We start from the raw sequence: 14,758 nt of genomic DNA on the forward strand, positions 1-14,758 counted from the left end.
TGTGTGTGTGTGTGTGTGTAAAATATTACTCAGCCATCAAAAAGTGAACAATGTGGGTAGAACTAGAGAGTATTGCGCTTAGGGAAATAAGTCCGAGAAAGACAAATATGCGTAAGTGCATATTAATGTTGTAGCTGTTGTTTTCACAAACAATAAAGAAAGGTAAGAGAATAGTCAGGGAAGAGTGTGATTTTATATAAAGTAAGCAGGAAAACTCTCTCTTCTAAAGGGACTTATCTGAACGGATCTGTAAGGAAGTGAGGGTGAGCTTGTAGATACCTGGCCCTTCAGGCGAAAGGAACAAGTCACTTGCAAAGGCTGGCCCTTCAGGCAAAAGGAACAAGTCACTTGCAAAGGCTAGGAGGGCAGTGTGGCTGGAGCTGAAAGAGTTTGAAAAAAACTGAATGAGGCTAGAACTGAATGAAAAAAGGTTGAAAGGTAATAGATAAGATAAGGTAGATAATTATTTGATAGTAGGGACAGATCCTTTGGGTCATGGACAGGACTTTAGGCTTATCTGAGTGATATGGGCAATCACTACAGAGCCATCTGTGGCCATGGTGTAAGCTGGCTTATGGTTTTTTGTGTGTTTTTAAGATGTTATTTATTTAGGGGCACCTTTGGGTCATGTCGTGATTCCGGGGTCCAGGGATCCAGTTTCGCATCAGGCTCCCTGCATGGAGCCTGCTTCTCTCTCTCTGCCTATGTCTCTGCCTCTTTCTCTGTGTCTCTCATGAATAAATAAATAAAATATTTTAAGAGAGAGAGAGAGCCAGCGAGCACAAACAGGAGAAAGGGAAGGCAGAGGGAGAGGGAGAAGCAGGCTCCCTGCTCACCAAGGAGCTCAATGCAGGGCTCTATCCAAGCAGAAAGCAGAAGCTTAAACTGAGCCACCCAGGTGCCCCTGGCTTCTGTTTTAAAGAGACAACTCTTTGGCTCTGTACAGAGTAAAGAGCTTAGGTAGAAGCAGAGATCAGAAAGAGGCCATTACAATAGTTGAGGCAAACAAATGACGGCTTGGTCTGGAGTGGCAATGGAGAAGGCAAAAGGAGTTAGATTCCTATTGTGTGGTACCAAGTATTCATATTTGAGCATGTGTTATGGCTATTAGGCAACTGAGTGGAGATGTCAAGTAGGCAGTTGTCTATAGAAGTCTTGTGTTAAGTAGAAAGGTCAGAGCTTTGAAACTTGCTGATGGAAAAGTGAAGTAGTCTGAGGCCTGAGCCCTGGGACACTCCTCTATTTAGAGATTGAAAAGATAGGAAGGATCTAGTTCCGAATCCTGCTGGGTTCTCTGAGTGGGAGTAATACCTGTGTTTGAAAAACAGAAAGAAGGCAAAACTATCTAGCAGAGTGTGTGAGAGGGAAGAATGGTAGCAAGTGAGGTTGTAGTGATTATGTAGGAGTTGGGAGGCCTAGATATCAGTTTCGTTTTTACTCCAAATGCAGGGGAAATCATCAAGTTTAAGTGGAGGAGTCATTTGAAAGTTCATTCTATGTAGTGCTTTATGTGTACTTTGCTTCATTACACTGAATATTAAAAAGAAATTTACTCAAAGGTTGAGTGAGACTTAGTAATATTAATATTTTTGCTTAAGTTCATTCTAACTGAATATATTACAGGAGAGTAAGAATAGAGGCAGGGAGACCAAACAGGAAGTATTGTATTGAGTCAGAGGAGAGATGATGATGCCTTGGACTAGGGTGATTGTAGTATGAATTGAGAATTACATAGATTTGAAATATCCTCTGGAAGCACAATTGACATAATTTAATGATGGATTAGACATGATATTTGATTCATATGCTGTCTGGGTTCTTTCTTGAACAACGGATTCATGGTTATTCCATTTTCTGAACTGGAGAAGACTAAGAACCAACTTGGCATGGTTCAGGGGTCTGTTTTTGGCATATGACTTGGGGATACCTTTTTGGCATCCAAGTGGAAATGTCAAATTGGCAGTTGGCGTCTAGGGAGAAATCCGGGCTGGAGATAGAGATTTGAGAGTCATTTGCACACAGGAGCCATTCAGAGCTAAAAGGATTAGATGAAATAATCTGGGAGGAAAGTGGAGATAAGAAAGTGGAGATAAAGACTGAGCCTGGGGTTGCCCAAACTTGGAAGTTGAGCAGAGGAGGAGGCAGGAAAGACAATTGCAGAGAAGTCCCCACAGAAGTAGGAAAAAACCTAGAGAAGGGCCCACTTCACAGAAATCAAAGAGGCTTTCAAGAAGAGTGGCATGATAAATGGTGTTGAATGTTGTTAAACAGCAGAGATTAGGTCTAATGAGCCTTTGGGTTTGATAAGATGGAATCTCTGGAGACTTGGCAAGAACAGGTTCAATGGAGTCACAGAAGCTTTACTGGAGGTGAGTTAAAGAGAGAATAAGAGGTAAAGAAGTAGAGACATCCCCAAAAAGTTTTGCTGTGAAGTGGAATAAAAACTTCGGGCAGTAGCTGGAGGGGGGTGTGAAGTTAAGGTATAGAATGGATACCCAAAGCCCACGCATTAAAAAACCACAAATGGTTGATATGGCAAACCTAGATTTCCTATTGCAGAAAATGTGATCTTGCGGGTCACCTGGGTAGCTCAGTGGTTGAGCGTCTGCCTTTGCCTCAGGTCGTGATCCTGGAGTCCAGGGATCAAGTCCCACATCAGGCTCCCCACAGGGAGCCTGCTTCTCCCTCTGCCTATGTCTCTGCCTCTGTGTGTCTCTCATGAATAAATAAATAAAATCTTTTAAAAAAGAAAATGTGACCTTGCAAAGAAAAAAAGATATTTAGATATGTCTTTCTATAGCTTGTCATAGACTCAATACTGTCAGCACACAATCTGAGTTGAATCTGTTTATAAATAGAAGCTCTTTTAGCATGGCATGTATTATACTAATTTGCAAAACTGTATGTCTCTCTTGTTAGAGTCTAAGCTCCTGATGTTTTTCTCATTTGTAAATTCCCTAGAGAATAGCACAGCATCTTGCACTTTAGTAATTGTTTAATAGAATTATTTATTGAGATCTAGCAATTTAACAGTTTGTTGGGGGCACACAGATGGCTTAGTAGGTTAGTGCATCTGACTCTTGATTTCAGCTCAGGTCCTGATCTCAGGGTTGTGAGATAAGGCTCCACATTGGGCATGGAGCCTGCTTAAGATTCTCTCTAAATAAAATTTTTTAAAAAGCGGGGGGGGGGGGGGGGGAGGTGCAGGGGCAGCCCAGATGGCTCAGCGGTTTAGTACCACCTTCAGTCCAGGGCCTGATCCTGGAGACCCAGGATTGAGTCCTACATCGGGCTCCCAGCATGGAGCCTGGTTCTCCCTCTGCCTGTGTCTCTGCCTCTCTCTCTCTCTCTCTCTCTCATGAATAAATAAATAAAATCTTAAAAAAAAATCTCTCTCTTCCTGCCCCTCCTGCACTTGTGCTCTCTTACTGTCTCGAGCTCTCTCTCTCTCTCTCTCTCTCGCAAAACAAACAAGCAAACAAACAAAAAATTTGTTGAAATGCAGTTCATTTGATATAGACATGAATACTTGCCCCTTCTGCCAGCTACCCTGACTGACATTGGTTCTAGTTCTTATCCTCTGATTGGCCACCGGGAGGAACTGAAAAGTGATTCTCCCACTATCCTATCCTTAAAAGTTACAGAAGACAAGGATGTTTCTGGGCTCAAAGGGCAAAAAGATTGAAGCAATGGTTTACCTGCCCTGGGGCAATCAATAGGTCCTTGTATGAATGTGTATCTGTTGGTGGATGTATGTGCGCGCGTGTATGTGTGTGTGTGTGTGTGTGTGTGTGTGTGTGTATGTGTAGTGGCGGTGATGCAGCTTGTGGAAAGTAATGATATGTGGGCAAATTTTAATAACATTGCAATACAATATATTTTATAATGTACTATTCGGAAAATGCTTCATGTGTATTTTATCCTCAAAACACCCCATGATTGGTGTAATTGTTCCTAAAATACAGATGAAGAAACTGGGGTCCACTGACTTTTCCAAGTTAATCCAACCATTCTAAGTGAGTGAGGATCTCAAACTCAGGTCTCTAAATCTAGCTCTTCAAACTCCAAATCCTATCTTTCTCCTATTTCAGCTCCTACTGGATAAAGGTGTAGAATAGAGAGTTCAGGGGCCAGGTAAAAAGCAGAATTCAAAAAGGAGATGATAAAGCTTGACAGAAGAGAGGTTGCAGGGTTAGTAAAAGCCACCGTTTGAAACTGAAAATAGGCCACTATTAACTAACTGAGAAAACTCCTGCATGGCTCAGTTGGTTAAACATCTGCCTTCGGCTCAGGTTATGATTCCAGGGTCCTGGGATTGAATCCCACATCAAGCTCCCTGCATCTCTGTCTGCTTCCCCCTCTCTCTGTCTTTCATGAATAAATAAATAAAATCCTAAAAAAAAAAAAAACCAGCAATTGAGAGTAAGACTCATGGGATGACAGTATACAAGGACATACCTCAGAGTGGAGTCAAAATGAACAAGTAAACACTGGTTCTCGGCTCCTACTCTATGCACGTATGTGTATATATGTGGGAGTGGGACTGTACTCACATTCATATATAAATGCTATTATTTAATTAATAGCCCACCTGAATGGAGTATAAGGTACAGTTCATGCCTTCAAAAAATGTACTTACCAACTTGTTAGGAAAGCAATCAAAATAATGATTAGAATGCACACTTCAGACAATCAGTGATCCAGGAGTTCGGCCCTGAGAGAGATTGGGGGGTCGGGGGTAGGAGAGGGATCAATGAAGCAAGGAAAGGTTCAAAGCAGAGTTGTACCAGTCAGGGAGGACTTGAAGGAGGAGCAGGTCCAGGGGAGGGAGGAATATGACAGATGAGAAACACTGGAAAGTTCAGTCACAACAGCAGGGAAGGTTTGTTGGACAGCAAGGCTACAGGTGTGAACACTTTGAAAAATAGGTGGATGACTGGAGGACAGAGATGGGCAGGGCAGGATAGAGACTGGTTGTTAGAAGTCAGGCTGAAGAATGTAGGGGACCTGTGTGGATCAGAAGTGATCAAAGATGAATTTTAAAAATATAACAGAGAGTTTTAGTCTGTGTATCTTAATCTACTTAACCATTAAAATAGAGGCTCTGTATTACTCTTTTTATTCTTACTGATTTAGATTAGATTTCTCTCCAGATAAAAAGAGTAGTTAAAAATAACTTAGACCTTAGTTTTAGAGATGGATGCTGAGATTCTAAATGGCTGAATATTTTAGATAAGGGGCACTCAAATCTTGTTGACATCTGGGAGCACTTTACTATGTGGCTGAACTTCATGAACAAAGATAATGACCCAAATGAGAAGCGAAGACCTGCTGATGACATATTGTAATTAGGAAAATGATTCAAATAGAAATGCTTCTACTCATCTCATACCAAGAATAATTAGTGGATTGAATGACTAATCACCAGATGTAGGTAAGCAGATGCTAATGTGCTATTTTTAGAATGGAAGCACATGGCTATATAAGCGTGGCTGAGACGTGTATTCATAAGTTCTATATTATGACATGTAAATAACCATTAAAGCGTATTATAATAAAATGTAAATACCTTTACTTAAATACCCTTCTGTATCTGAGTTGCTTTCATGTAATATGTGATACTAATAATAATGTTACACTTCTCTCTCCTTCTTTCCTTCTCTATTTCTGTTGACAAAACCTGTTCCACTGACGCATCATGCATACGGGGCATTTATTATTTTGATTTGTCTTGATTACTGGTTTTTTGTGGGTTTTTTGATGCCTCATGATCTCAAGCTGGGCATTACAAGTCACTTTTTTTTTTTTGACTAAAAATAAGAGCAGTAGTTTGGGCCAAAGGCCCTCTTTTTTGAGTGCCTAATAATGTATAACATGTAAATTATTTAAATACATTTAACGAAAAACATTTAGGTCCCAACCTACAAACAACAGTGTCTCAAAATATTTATTTTCAAGGGTGTGGTTTGAAACTCAGAACATGTTTTGCTGTAGAAACTGGGATGTAAATCATAGTTAACTCACTGAGCAATCCGCAAACGTTATTTGATTTATGCTGTTGTTCAAATAAGGTGCATTTGCAGTGAAACAATACAGCTGAGAGCAATAATTTTGCAATACTTTATGATTTTAAAAACAAGAAGGAAACCCCCTTGGAATGGAGCGGGAAGTTTTCCATGAACGCTGGTACTTGAGAGCAGGTCTTAAAAGCCGAGGATGGTGAGTTGGGGGGAAGTTTCAGAGCTCGGAGCTCGGGAGCGGGTGCGGGTGCGGGTGCGGGAGGGAGCGCCCCGCGCCACTGCGGGAACCTGCTGCCTCCTTACACCGACACGGATCGCAGAATCCTCCTCTATTTTGAATCAATCGGGATAAGTTGATAAAAGCCCTAAGATTTGGAAAAAAACATCCATCTGTGAACGGCCGCGCTGTCCAGCTGCCCGACCCCCGGGTCACCCTTCACCCCCTGCCCCGCGCGGCTCCGGAGGGCGACCGAGGGTCCCGCGAGCGCAAATCGGAATCGCGGTCCGGTTGGACACCTGGGTCCCGGCGCAGCGATGCGCGACTGTCACACACCTGAGCAGCTTGTCTTTCTTGACCGGTTGATGCTGTACTTTGCTGACTGTGAGCTGCTGCTGCTGCTTCTTTTCTTCTTCTTCTTCTTCTTCTTCTTCTTCTTCTTCTTCTTCTTCTTCTTCTTCTTTTCTTTTCTTCTTTCTTCTTTTCTTCTTCTTTTCTTCTTCTTCTTTTCTTCTTCTTTTCTTCTTCTCTTCTTCTCTTCTTTTCTTCTTCTTCTTTTCTTCTTTTCTTCTTCTTTTCTTCTTTTCTTCTTCTTTTCTTCTTTTCTTCTTCTTCTTCTCCTCCTCCTCCTTCTTCTTCTTTTCTTCTTCTTCTTCTCCTCCTCCTCCTTCTTTTCTTCTTCTTCTCTTCTTCTTCTCTTCTCTTCTTCTTTTCTTCTTCTCTTCTTCTTCTTCTCTTCTTCTTTTCTTCTTCTTTTCTTCTTCTTGTCTTCTTCTTTTCTTCTTCTCTTCTTTTCTTCTCTTCTTCTTTTTCTTTTTCTTCTTCTTCTTTTCTTCTTTTCTTTTTCTTTTTCTTTTTTTCTTCTTCTTTTCTTCTTCTTCTCCTCCTCCTCCTTCTTTTCTTCTTCTTGCATTCTTTTTTATTTAATTTTTTATATTTTAAAATATAGCATTAAGATGATTTATTGTTTTGATTTGTCTTGATTACTGGGTTTTTGTGGGTTTTTTTGATGCTCCCTGATGCCTCATCCCAATCTGGGCACTGGTGGGGAGCAGTGAGGAAGGAAGCCCCCACAAGCAGCAACCCCCACATTACACTTTTCTGCCTTCCTTTCTTCCTCTCCTCCTCCTTTCCTCCCTTTCATTTCTTTCTCTCTCTCTCTCTCTTTTTTAATTTGCTTTTCTTACTTTGGGCCTCCAGCAACTTTTCCCTAGCTGTCACTGAAGGCTCTGGCATGGCTAGGAGCCAACTGGCTCTTGGGGACTGGGAGCTGGGGAGGGCACAGTATTTCTGAGGGGAAGAGGCCTAATCTATTCTGACAGGTTTTAAAAATACTTTTTTTTAAAGATTATTATTTTTTAAGATTATTTATTTATTTATTTATTCATAGAGACACACACAGAGAGAGGCAGAGACACAGGCAGAAGGGGAAGCAGGCTCCATGCAGGGAGCCTGATGTCGAACTCGAACCCAGGTCTCCAGGATCATGCCCTGGGCCAAAGGCACCAAACCACTGAGCCACCCTGGCTGCCCACTTTTTTTTTTTTCTAATGTGGCTAAACCCTCTAAGTTTCAGGGCCTTGGGGCCAAGTTTGGTTTGCCCATACCTAGTAACTGTTATTTTTATGTATATGATAAATGCAGTTGGAGGGAAAGAAAAAAAAAAAAACCTAAGAAGTAACTGGACAAGAAGAAAAAAGATTTTTTGAAAAGGATTGTGTAAATGTGAGAAAGAGATTGCCTGAGGTGGAATCACTTTCGCTGTGAGTGGCAAAGTCTAAAGAAAATTGGGGTGAGTGTGTGGTGGAAGGAGAGATTTGTGGTTTGAGAGGGTCATTCTCTTGAGGATAAAGGAGAGGGAAGAAAAACTGATTTGGCTAATTCTGCTTCCTGGCCACTGAGTGGTGCTGTGGGTACAAGACTGGCTGCTTTCTGGACTGAGGGACAGAAAGGGGGTCAGGCATCCTGGGAAAGAGACAGGGAGAAGTCTCAGAGGGTTGGCCACAGAGTTTGTGGGGATCAGAAATGTACAAGTCAGGTTTTCATACGTTGTGCCTATTTATATTTAAATATCCCCAATATATGCATATTTTAAAGTAATAGTAACTGGCAGGAGACTTTTCAAACAGATCTAAACTCTGCTGCTTTTTGTAGTAGGGTGTGTACTACAGTTCAGCATGAAAAAGGATGGATTTCCAGGCTAGATTCCTTTACTGTGACAGAGCAAAAGAGTTTAGGGCAATGTTAAGGAAGGTTATGGGAGTATTTATAATGCATGCCACAGAAAAAATGTCAGGTTGTAGAAGGTACCATTATTCATTTTTAAAATTTTTTTAATGCTGTATCTTTTTATTTATAAAATTATACTTTGTTTTTAGGTTCACATACAATGCCCATGGGTACCCTGTATTCTTTAGTCACTAGCTTCTAACACTTCTGTAGTGGACTAATTGCTCTAACTGTATGTACACTGACTATGAGGGCTGCTAGAAAGAAATGTGTGGAGTTGAAGACAGCAGGTAGAGGATGTTCACCCCATCACTACTTTCAGAAATGTATGATTCCTGTCACAGAAGTTCTTTCATGTGGCTTAGGATATCATTCTGAATACTGAGAAGCAAACTTTCCTTCCGCACGCAGGAGAGTAGTATGTTAAATTGATGGACCCCTTGTGTGTTCGGGGAAAGAATGTTCGCAGCACTTAGATAATCATTCTATTGAGACATGATTAAGAACATAGACCCTAGAGTTGATACTGGTGGGTTTAACTTCTGATCCTAACACTTAGACTCTGAGAAACTTTGGACAATCCCTAGTTTCCTCAATGAAGGTTTGGAAAATAATTATCTACGTCACAGAATTCAATGAGATAATGTATCATAAGTGCTTGGTGAGAAAGGATTTAAAAATGGTGTTAATGCCTAAGTAAAGAAGAGAGGATCAGCACAGTTATGGAGATTCTTTGGTACAACTGATTATCTTGCTATTTTTAAATTGTATCAAGGAGGAAAATGATCAAATAGGTTAAAAATATGTATTTGGGAGCTGCTCTGACTTGGTTCAAATCCTGGTTCCACCACTTCTTGCTTGTGTGGCCATGAGCAAATTATTTAATACTTCTGGCGACAGAATTATTATGAGTAAATACAAATACACCACCCATGTGGTGGCTTATTATTATTGTTATTTTTTTTCTACCTATGGACCGAGGACTTGGACTAAACATGTGACAAGTTGCCTTGCTATGGGACCTGATTATGCTATAATGTATACAAATCTATTTTTTATAAAAAGATCATTAAGGGATGCCTGGGTGGCTCAGTCCGTTAAGTGTCTGCCTTCAGCTCAGATCATGATCCCAGGGTCCTGAGATCGAGTGCCATATCTGGCTCCCTGCTCAGTGAGGAGGACCTGCTTCTCCCTCTGCCCCTGCCCCTCCCCTGGCTTGTGCTCTAGCTCTGCCCCCCCCCCACACACGCACACAGATATATAAAATCTTTAAAACAAAACATTAAATTATTCTTTTTAAAAATCATACTACTATATTGAAAGTGGAAAGTTAAATATGAAATTGATGTCTCCCATTTCTGTGGGCACCAAATTATCAATATAGATCATTTCTGGAATTTGCATTCAAACTCAAGAAATTAAAAACAAACAAGCAATCACACAAATGCAAAGAACAAGAGAGAGAAAACATCTGATCTGTAGAAGCATCTATAGATTTCCCAAGGATTCCTACAATTTTAGACATTTAGTCTTTTTTTAGGTGTAGTGTTCAAATAATTGCATTGCTCACAAGCTAAGTCATCCTGTCACAAGAACACCTTGCAATTAGATTTCTGTACCTTTCATGAAATGTCTCTTCTAACCTGTCATTGCTTTCCAGTAGTTTTAAGAATGTGGATCTGCACATATGATATCAGGATTATGGAGCGTTTCATCCGTAGTTCTCAGTTTTGATCCACAACAGGTAAACTCTTTCAGGAACAAAGGCCAGGGTGTGAGGAGAGCCTGAATGAGAGGCCAGAATCTAATTTCAGAGCCAGTAGTAGCACAGAACTTAAGCTAGAAAACTGGTAATGGGGCATTTGACATTTCTGAGCAGAAATTTCCAGGGCTCTAGAAATTGTCTTCTAAATCAATAAGAATCTGTGCAATTTGAAAATGTGGTCACTGCGCTCCACATACTTTCTCAATAACTCATCAGTTTTGAACCTTACTCTTTCTTGGAGGCGTTAGAAATTAAAGGTAACACTGGAATTTATGCCATCGACTTCACTGTGGAAACTAAGTACACATGAACAAATAGCACGCTAATATGCAATAGTAACATAATGTGAATAAAGACCATAGCTACATGCAAAGGAACAAAGGAAACCCAGGTACCATATGCTTGCAGTTCTGTTTATTGTCAGAAGACAGCACTCTCAACATATAAAAGTTTCAAGTTCAACTACTCCAGCAAGAAGGAAGATATGTGATTTAAGAATCCTACTCTATAGCTTTTTTTTTTTTTTTTTTTGAGAGAGAGAGAGAGAGCACATGCTAGCTGCGGGGGTGGAGGTGGGGGGGTGGTAAGGGGTGGAAAAGCAGAGATTAAGACAGGCTCCCAAGCAGGCTCCATGCCCAGCACAGAGCCTGACATGGGGCTCCGTGTCACCACCCTGAGATCTTGAGCTAAGCCGAAATTAAGAGTCCGGCGCTTAAATGACCAAAGCACCCAGGTGCCCCTCTATAGCTTTTACTTGGAGCAAAGATGATGTCGTGTTCTAGAGCCATTTTTCTCTTACTGATTCATCCTGAATATAATAACTAATTTAGATTTAGACCTAATAATTAATGAGGAAAGCAATGAAACTGAGATTTTATGCTCTTTGTACAAATCCTCACTAAATAAAATTTGGGAAATTTGGTATTCTGAGGAGATTTATAAAATTTTCTACCCTTTGCTAGTTTAGCAACCTTGAGAAAGTTACTTAAACTCTCCAAGACTCTGTTATTGCATGATCAAGTGGAGATAATAATGTACATACTCACTGTCATGGGGTTGGAGGATCAGCATGGAGTCCAGCACAGAGCAAGCACTGATGGGTTGTTGCTATTACTATTATTATTTCTGTACTTTTATGTAAAGCCTCCCCTGCCTTGTTGGAAGTAGGCAGGAATAATAATAATTAATAAATAATATATAATAATACATGTATGCACTTATATTATAAACATAATAATAAAAAATAAATCACCATAAATAATAATCACAATGTATAGATTTCATGTGAATGTGTTTTTTGAAACATTGTTCTCTTTCTACTTTTTAGAAAATTCTTAAACACACAAAAATGAACCTTCATGTAGCCATCAGCTAGCTTATACAACCATCAACATTTTACCAATTTTGTGTTTTCACCCTCACCATTATTTTTCTAGAATATTTTAGAGCAGGGAAATTATGTCATTCTACCCATAAATACTTCAATAGACATTTCTAACTGTAGGATTGTTTTTAAAACATATTCACCACGCAAAGCTAAAAATAAATTCTTAAGATTATCTAATACCATATTTAAATTTCCATGTTATTTCAGAATTGTTGTTTCACAGTGGTTACCAGGGGCTGGGGGTGGAAGCAACAGGGAAGTGTCTGTCAAAGTCCATGAAGTTTCAGATACTCAGGATGGGTAAGTTCTTGATCTCATGTACAGCAAGATGGCAACAGTTAACAACACTGTACTGTGTACTTGAGATTTGCTAGGAGAGCAGATCTTTTTAAAAAAAAATTTCCCCAGGAGAGATCTTAAGTGTTCTTACCAAAAGAAGAAAAAGAAGAAGAAGAAGAAGAAGAAGAAGAAGAAGAAGAAGAAGACTACATGAGGCAAGAGAGATGTTGATTAGCTTGATTGTGGTGAACTCTTCGCGATATATTTTATAAGGGGTGTCTCCTTGTACACGTTAAATATATGCAATTTCTATGCATTTTTGTCAGTTATACCTCAATAAAGCTAGGGAAGAAAGAAATGTCATTTTCTAGCTGATTTGTTCAAATCAGGATCCAAATGAGGTGTACATATTGCCTGTTTGTTGTCTCTTAAGATTTTATAATTCAGTTTTTGTATGCCATTGATTTGTTAGAGAAACCAAGTTGTTTATCCTTTCTGATTTGGCCATTTGCTTTATTGTGGTAGTGTTTAATTTCTCTGTTCCCTGTATTTTTTATAATTTGTTTTCAAACCTTAGACACCTGATTAGATTCAGGTTAAATTTTTTTCTTTAGCCAAAAATACATCACAGGTGATGCTGTACACTTCCTAGTACATAGTGTCTGGATATCCCAAATTTAGTGGCGCTAAGGCTGGTCAGTAGACTCAGAGGTGTCAACCTGACCCTTCATTACAAAGTACCTTATCAATCTTACCTGATGATTTAGCCTCTGTTGATGATTATTGCTTACCTCTATTATTGCATAATAGTGAATTTTCTACTTTTATCATTTCTTCTTTATTAGCAGGAATTCTTCTATAAAGAAGAATTTCCCCCTCATTAATTATCTGATAACCCTGGAAAAACAATTTGTATATAAAAGACAAAATATGCTTGATTTGTCCTCTTTATAAATATTCAGAGTCATGAAATGGTACACTAAGAACCACTCAGTGACACTTTTGTTTAGATAAATTTATGGATTTTATGTATTTAGTGTGTTTAAATCCATTGCAGTTATTATTCTTTCTGATACTCACATTGTCTCATCTTAAGCCAAATGGGAGTCCCTTCAAGGTGGCCCCTACATTCTTTTGGCATGACTCTCCTTGATGTAAGATGAGCCTGGGACAGCTTTCTCTCTCTAAAATTTTTTATTTAAGGTCCAGTTAGTTAACATCCAGTGTAATATTAGCTTCAAGTGTACAACATAGTGATTCATCACTTCCACATATCATCCGGTGCTCATCACAAGTGTATGCCTTAATCCCCATCACCTATTTAACCCAACCCTTCACCCACCTTTTTTTCTGGTAACCATCAGTTCAAGACATCTTTCTTGATAACTTCTTAGATTTCATGTTCTGGATATCCAACCACTATTTCTCCATGGATGCTTGGTTCTTTTCAACAGAAAATGATATTTAGAGATCACAAACTGAGTACTAGGGTTGCTCATTACTATTGAGTCATCATTGTTTCTAGGTCTTTTGGCTGACAGAGCTTTTTTTAAGGAAAAAAATTAAAAGTTCACATTGATATTCCCAAATCAAATTTAAGATAACATGATTTTGGGGTGCCCGGCAAGCTTCGTGAATAGAGCATGAGACTCTTAATCTCAGAGTTTGTGAGTTCAAGCCCCACATTGAGTATAGAGATTACTTAAAAAGAAAAAAAATAACATGATTTTTACTTGATTTGTTTGATATTTATGTGTATTTTTCTTATGCTAAAAAGTTTAGCTCTGATGACATTACCATAATTATTTGTTTAAGCCTAAAATACACCAATAACAGTTTCAGAGTAGCAATATTAGTAAAATTACTGACTACAATTTATTTCTCCCCATTTCTTTGCCACAAAAGGTAACACACAAAAACACAAAAGCATTTTGATTTCTTCATTTAACATGTTTTGATGATCACTGCCTATTGTTATATAGAGCTCTCTCTTTTTTATAGCTGCACGTTACTCCGTTGTGTGGATGTTTATCTTTAATGTTTCTGACAACTTTACTTTATTCCTCATGTTATTGTCTGTTGAATGCTTGTAATAACCTACATATTCTAGATAGGTTATAATTAAACCATAATTCCTAATAATCTGGCTAACTTGAGTCAGAATGCAAACACTGGAAAATGTGTAAATTCCCAACTAAACATAGTAGTTTGAATACCCACTGAGAAAGGAAAAAGGACTCCAACAATGTAGGGTGGAAGACTGTAGCCTCAAATTGTCTATAATCTGTCATTTTACCGCTAGCTAAAAAATGGCTACAATTTGTTTTAACACAGATCCCCTGGAAATAGAGCCTGAAGCAAAAGGTAATATGCTAACACTTAATAATTTTGAGGGTGAGGAGTCATGTGCAATCCCAGGGAAGTAGAAGCGAGGGGAATGGGAAACAAAGCAGAGAAGGAAGGAGAGCAAGCGCATGGAGTATGTTCTGAGCTTGCCTCCTTTCCCCCACAGACATTGCTGGTATCATAGCAGTGGAAGTGCACTCCGCACAACTTCCTCATTTCTTACTTGTGTTACCCAGCCCTGGCAGGCTGGTGGCCAGGCATGAGGGTCTCTCCTTGTCAGTCACCTTTATGTGTGGGGGCTTTTGGTGACAGGGGAGGTAGCAGTAACAATGGTCACACTTCAACACAGCATAGTAGGCTTCTTCAGCCATGAAGTTGAGGTAGGTCCAGCCAATCAGGAGTTGTGTATAAACTGGGTCTGATTCACAATTCAAGATGAAATCCACTTGTGATGAGCACTGCATGTCATATGTAAGCGATAAATCACTAAATTCTACATCAGAAACCAATATAAC

Source organism: Nyctereutes procyonoides, unplaced genomic scaffold (genome assembly GCF_905146905.1).
Source record: "Nyctereutes procyonoides isolate TBG_1078 unplaced genomic scaffold, NYPRO_anot_genome, whole genome shotgun sequence".
NCBI lineage: Eukaryota > Metazoa > Chordata > Mammalia > Carnivora > Canidae > Nyctereutes > Nyctereutes procyonoides.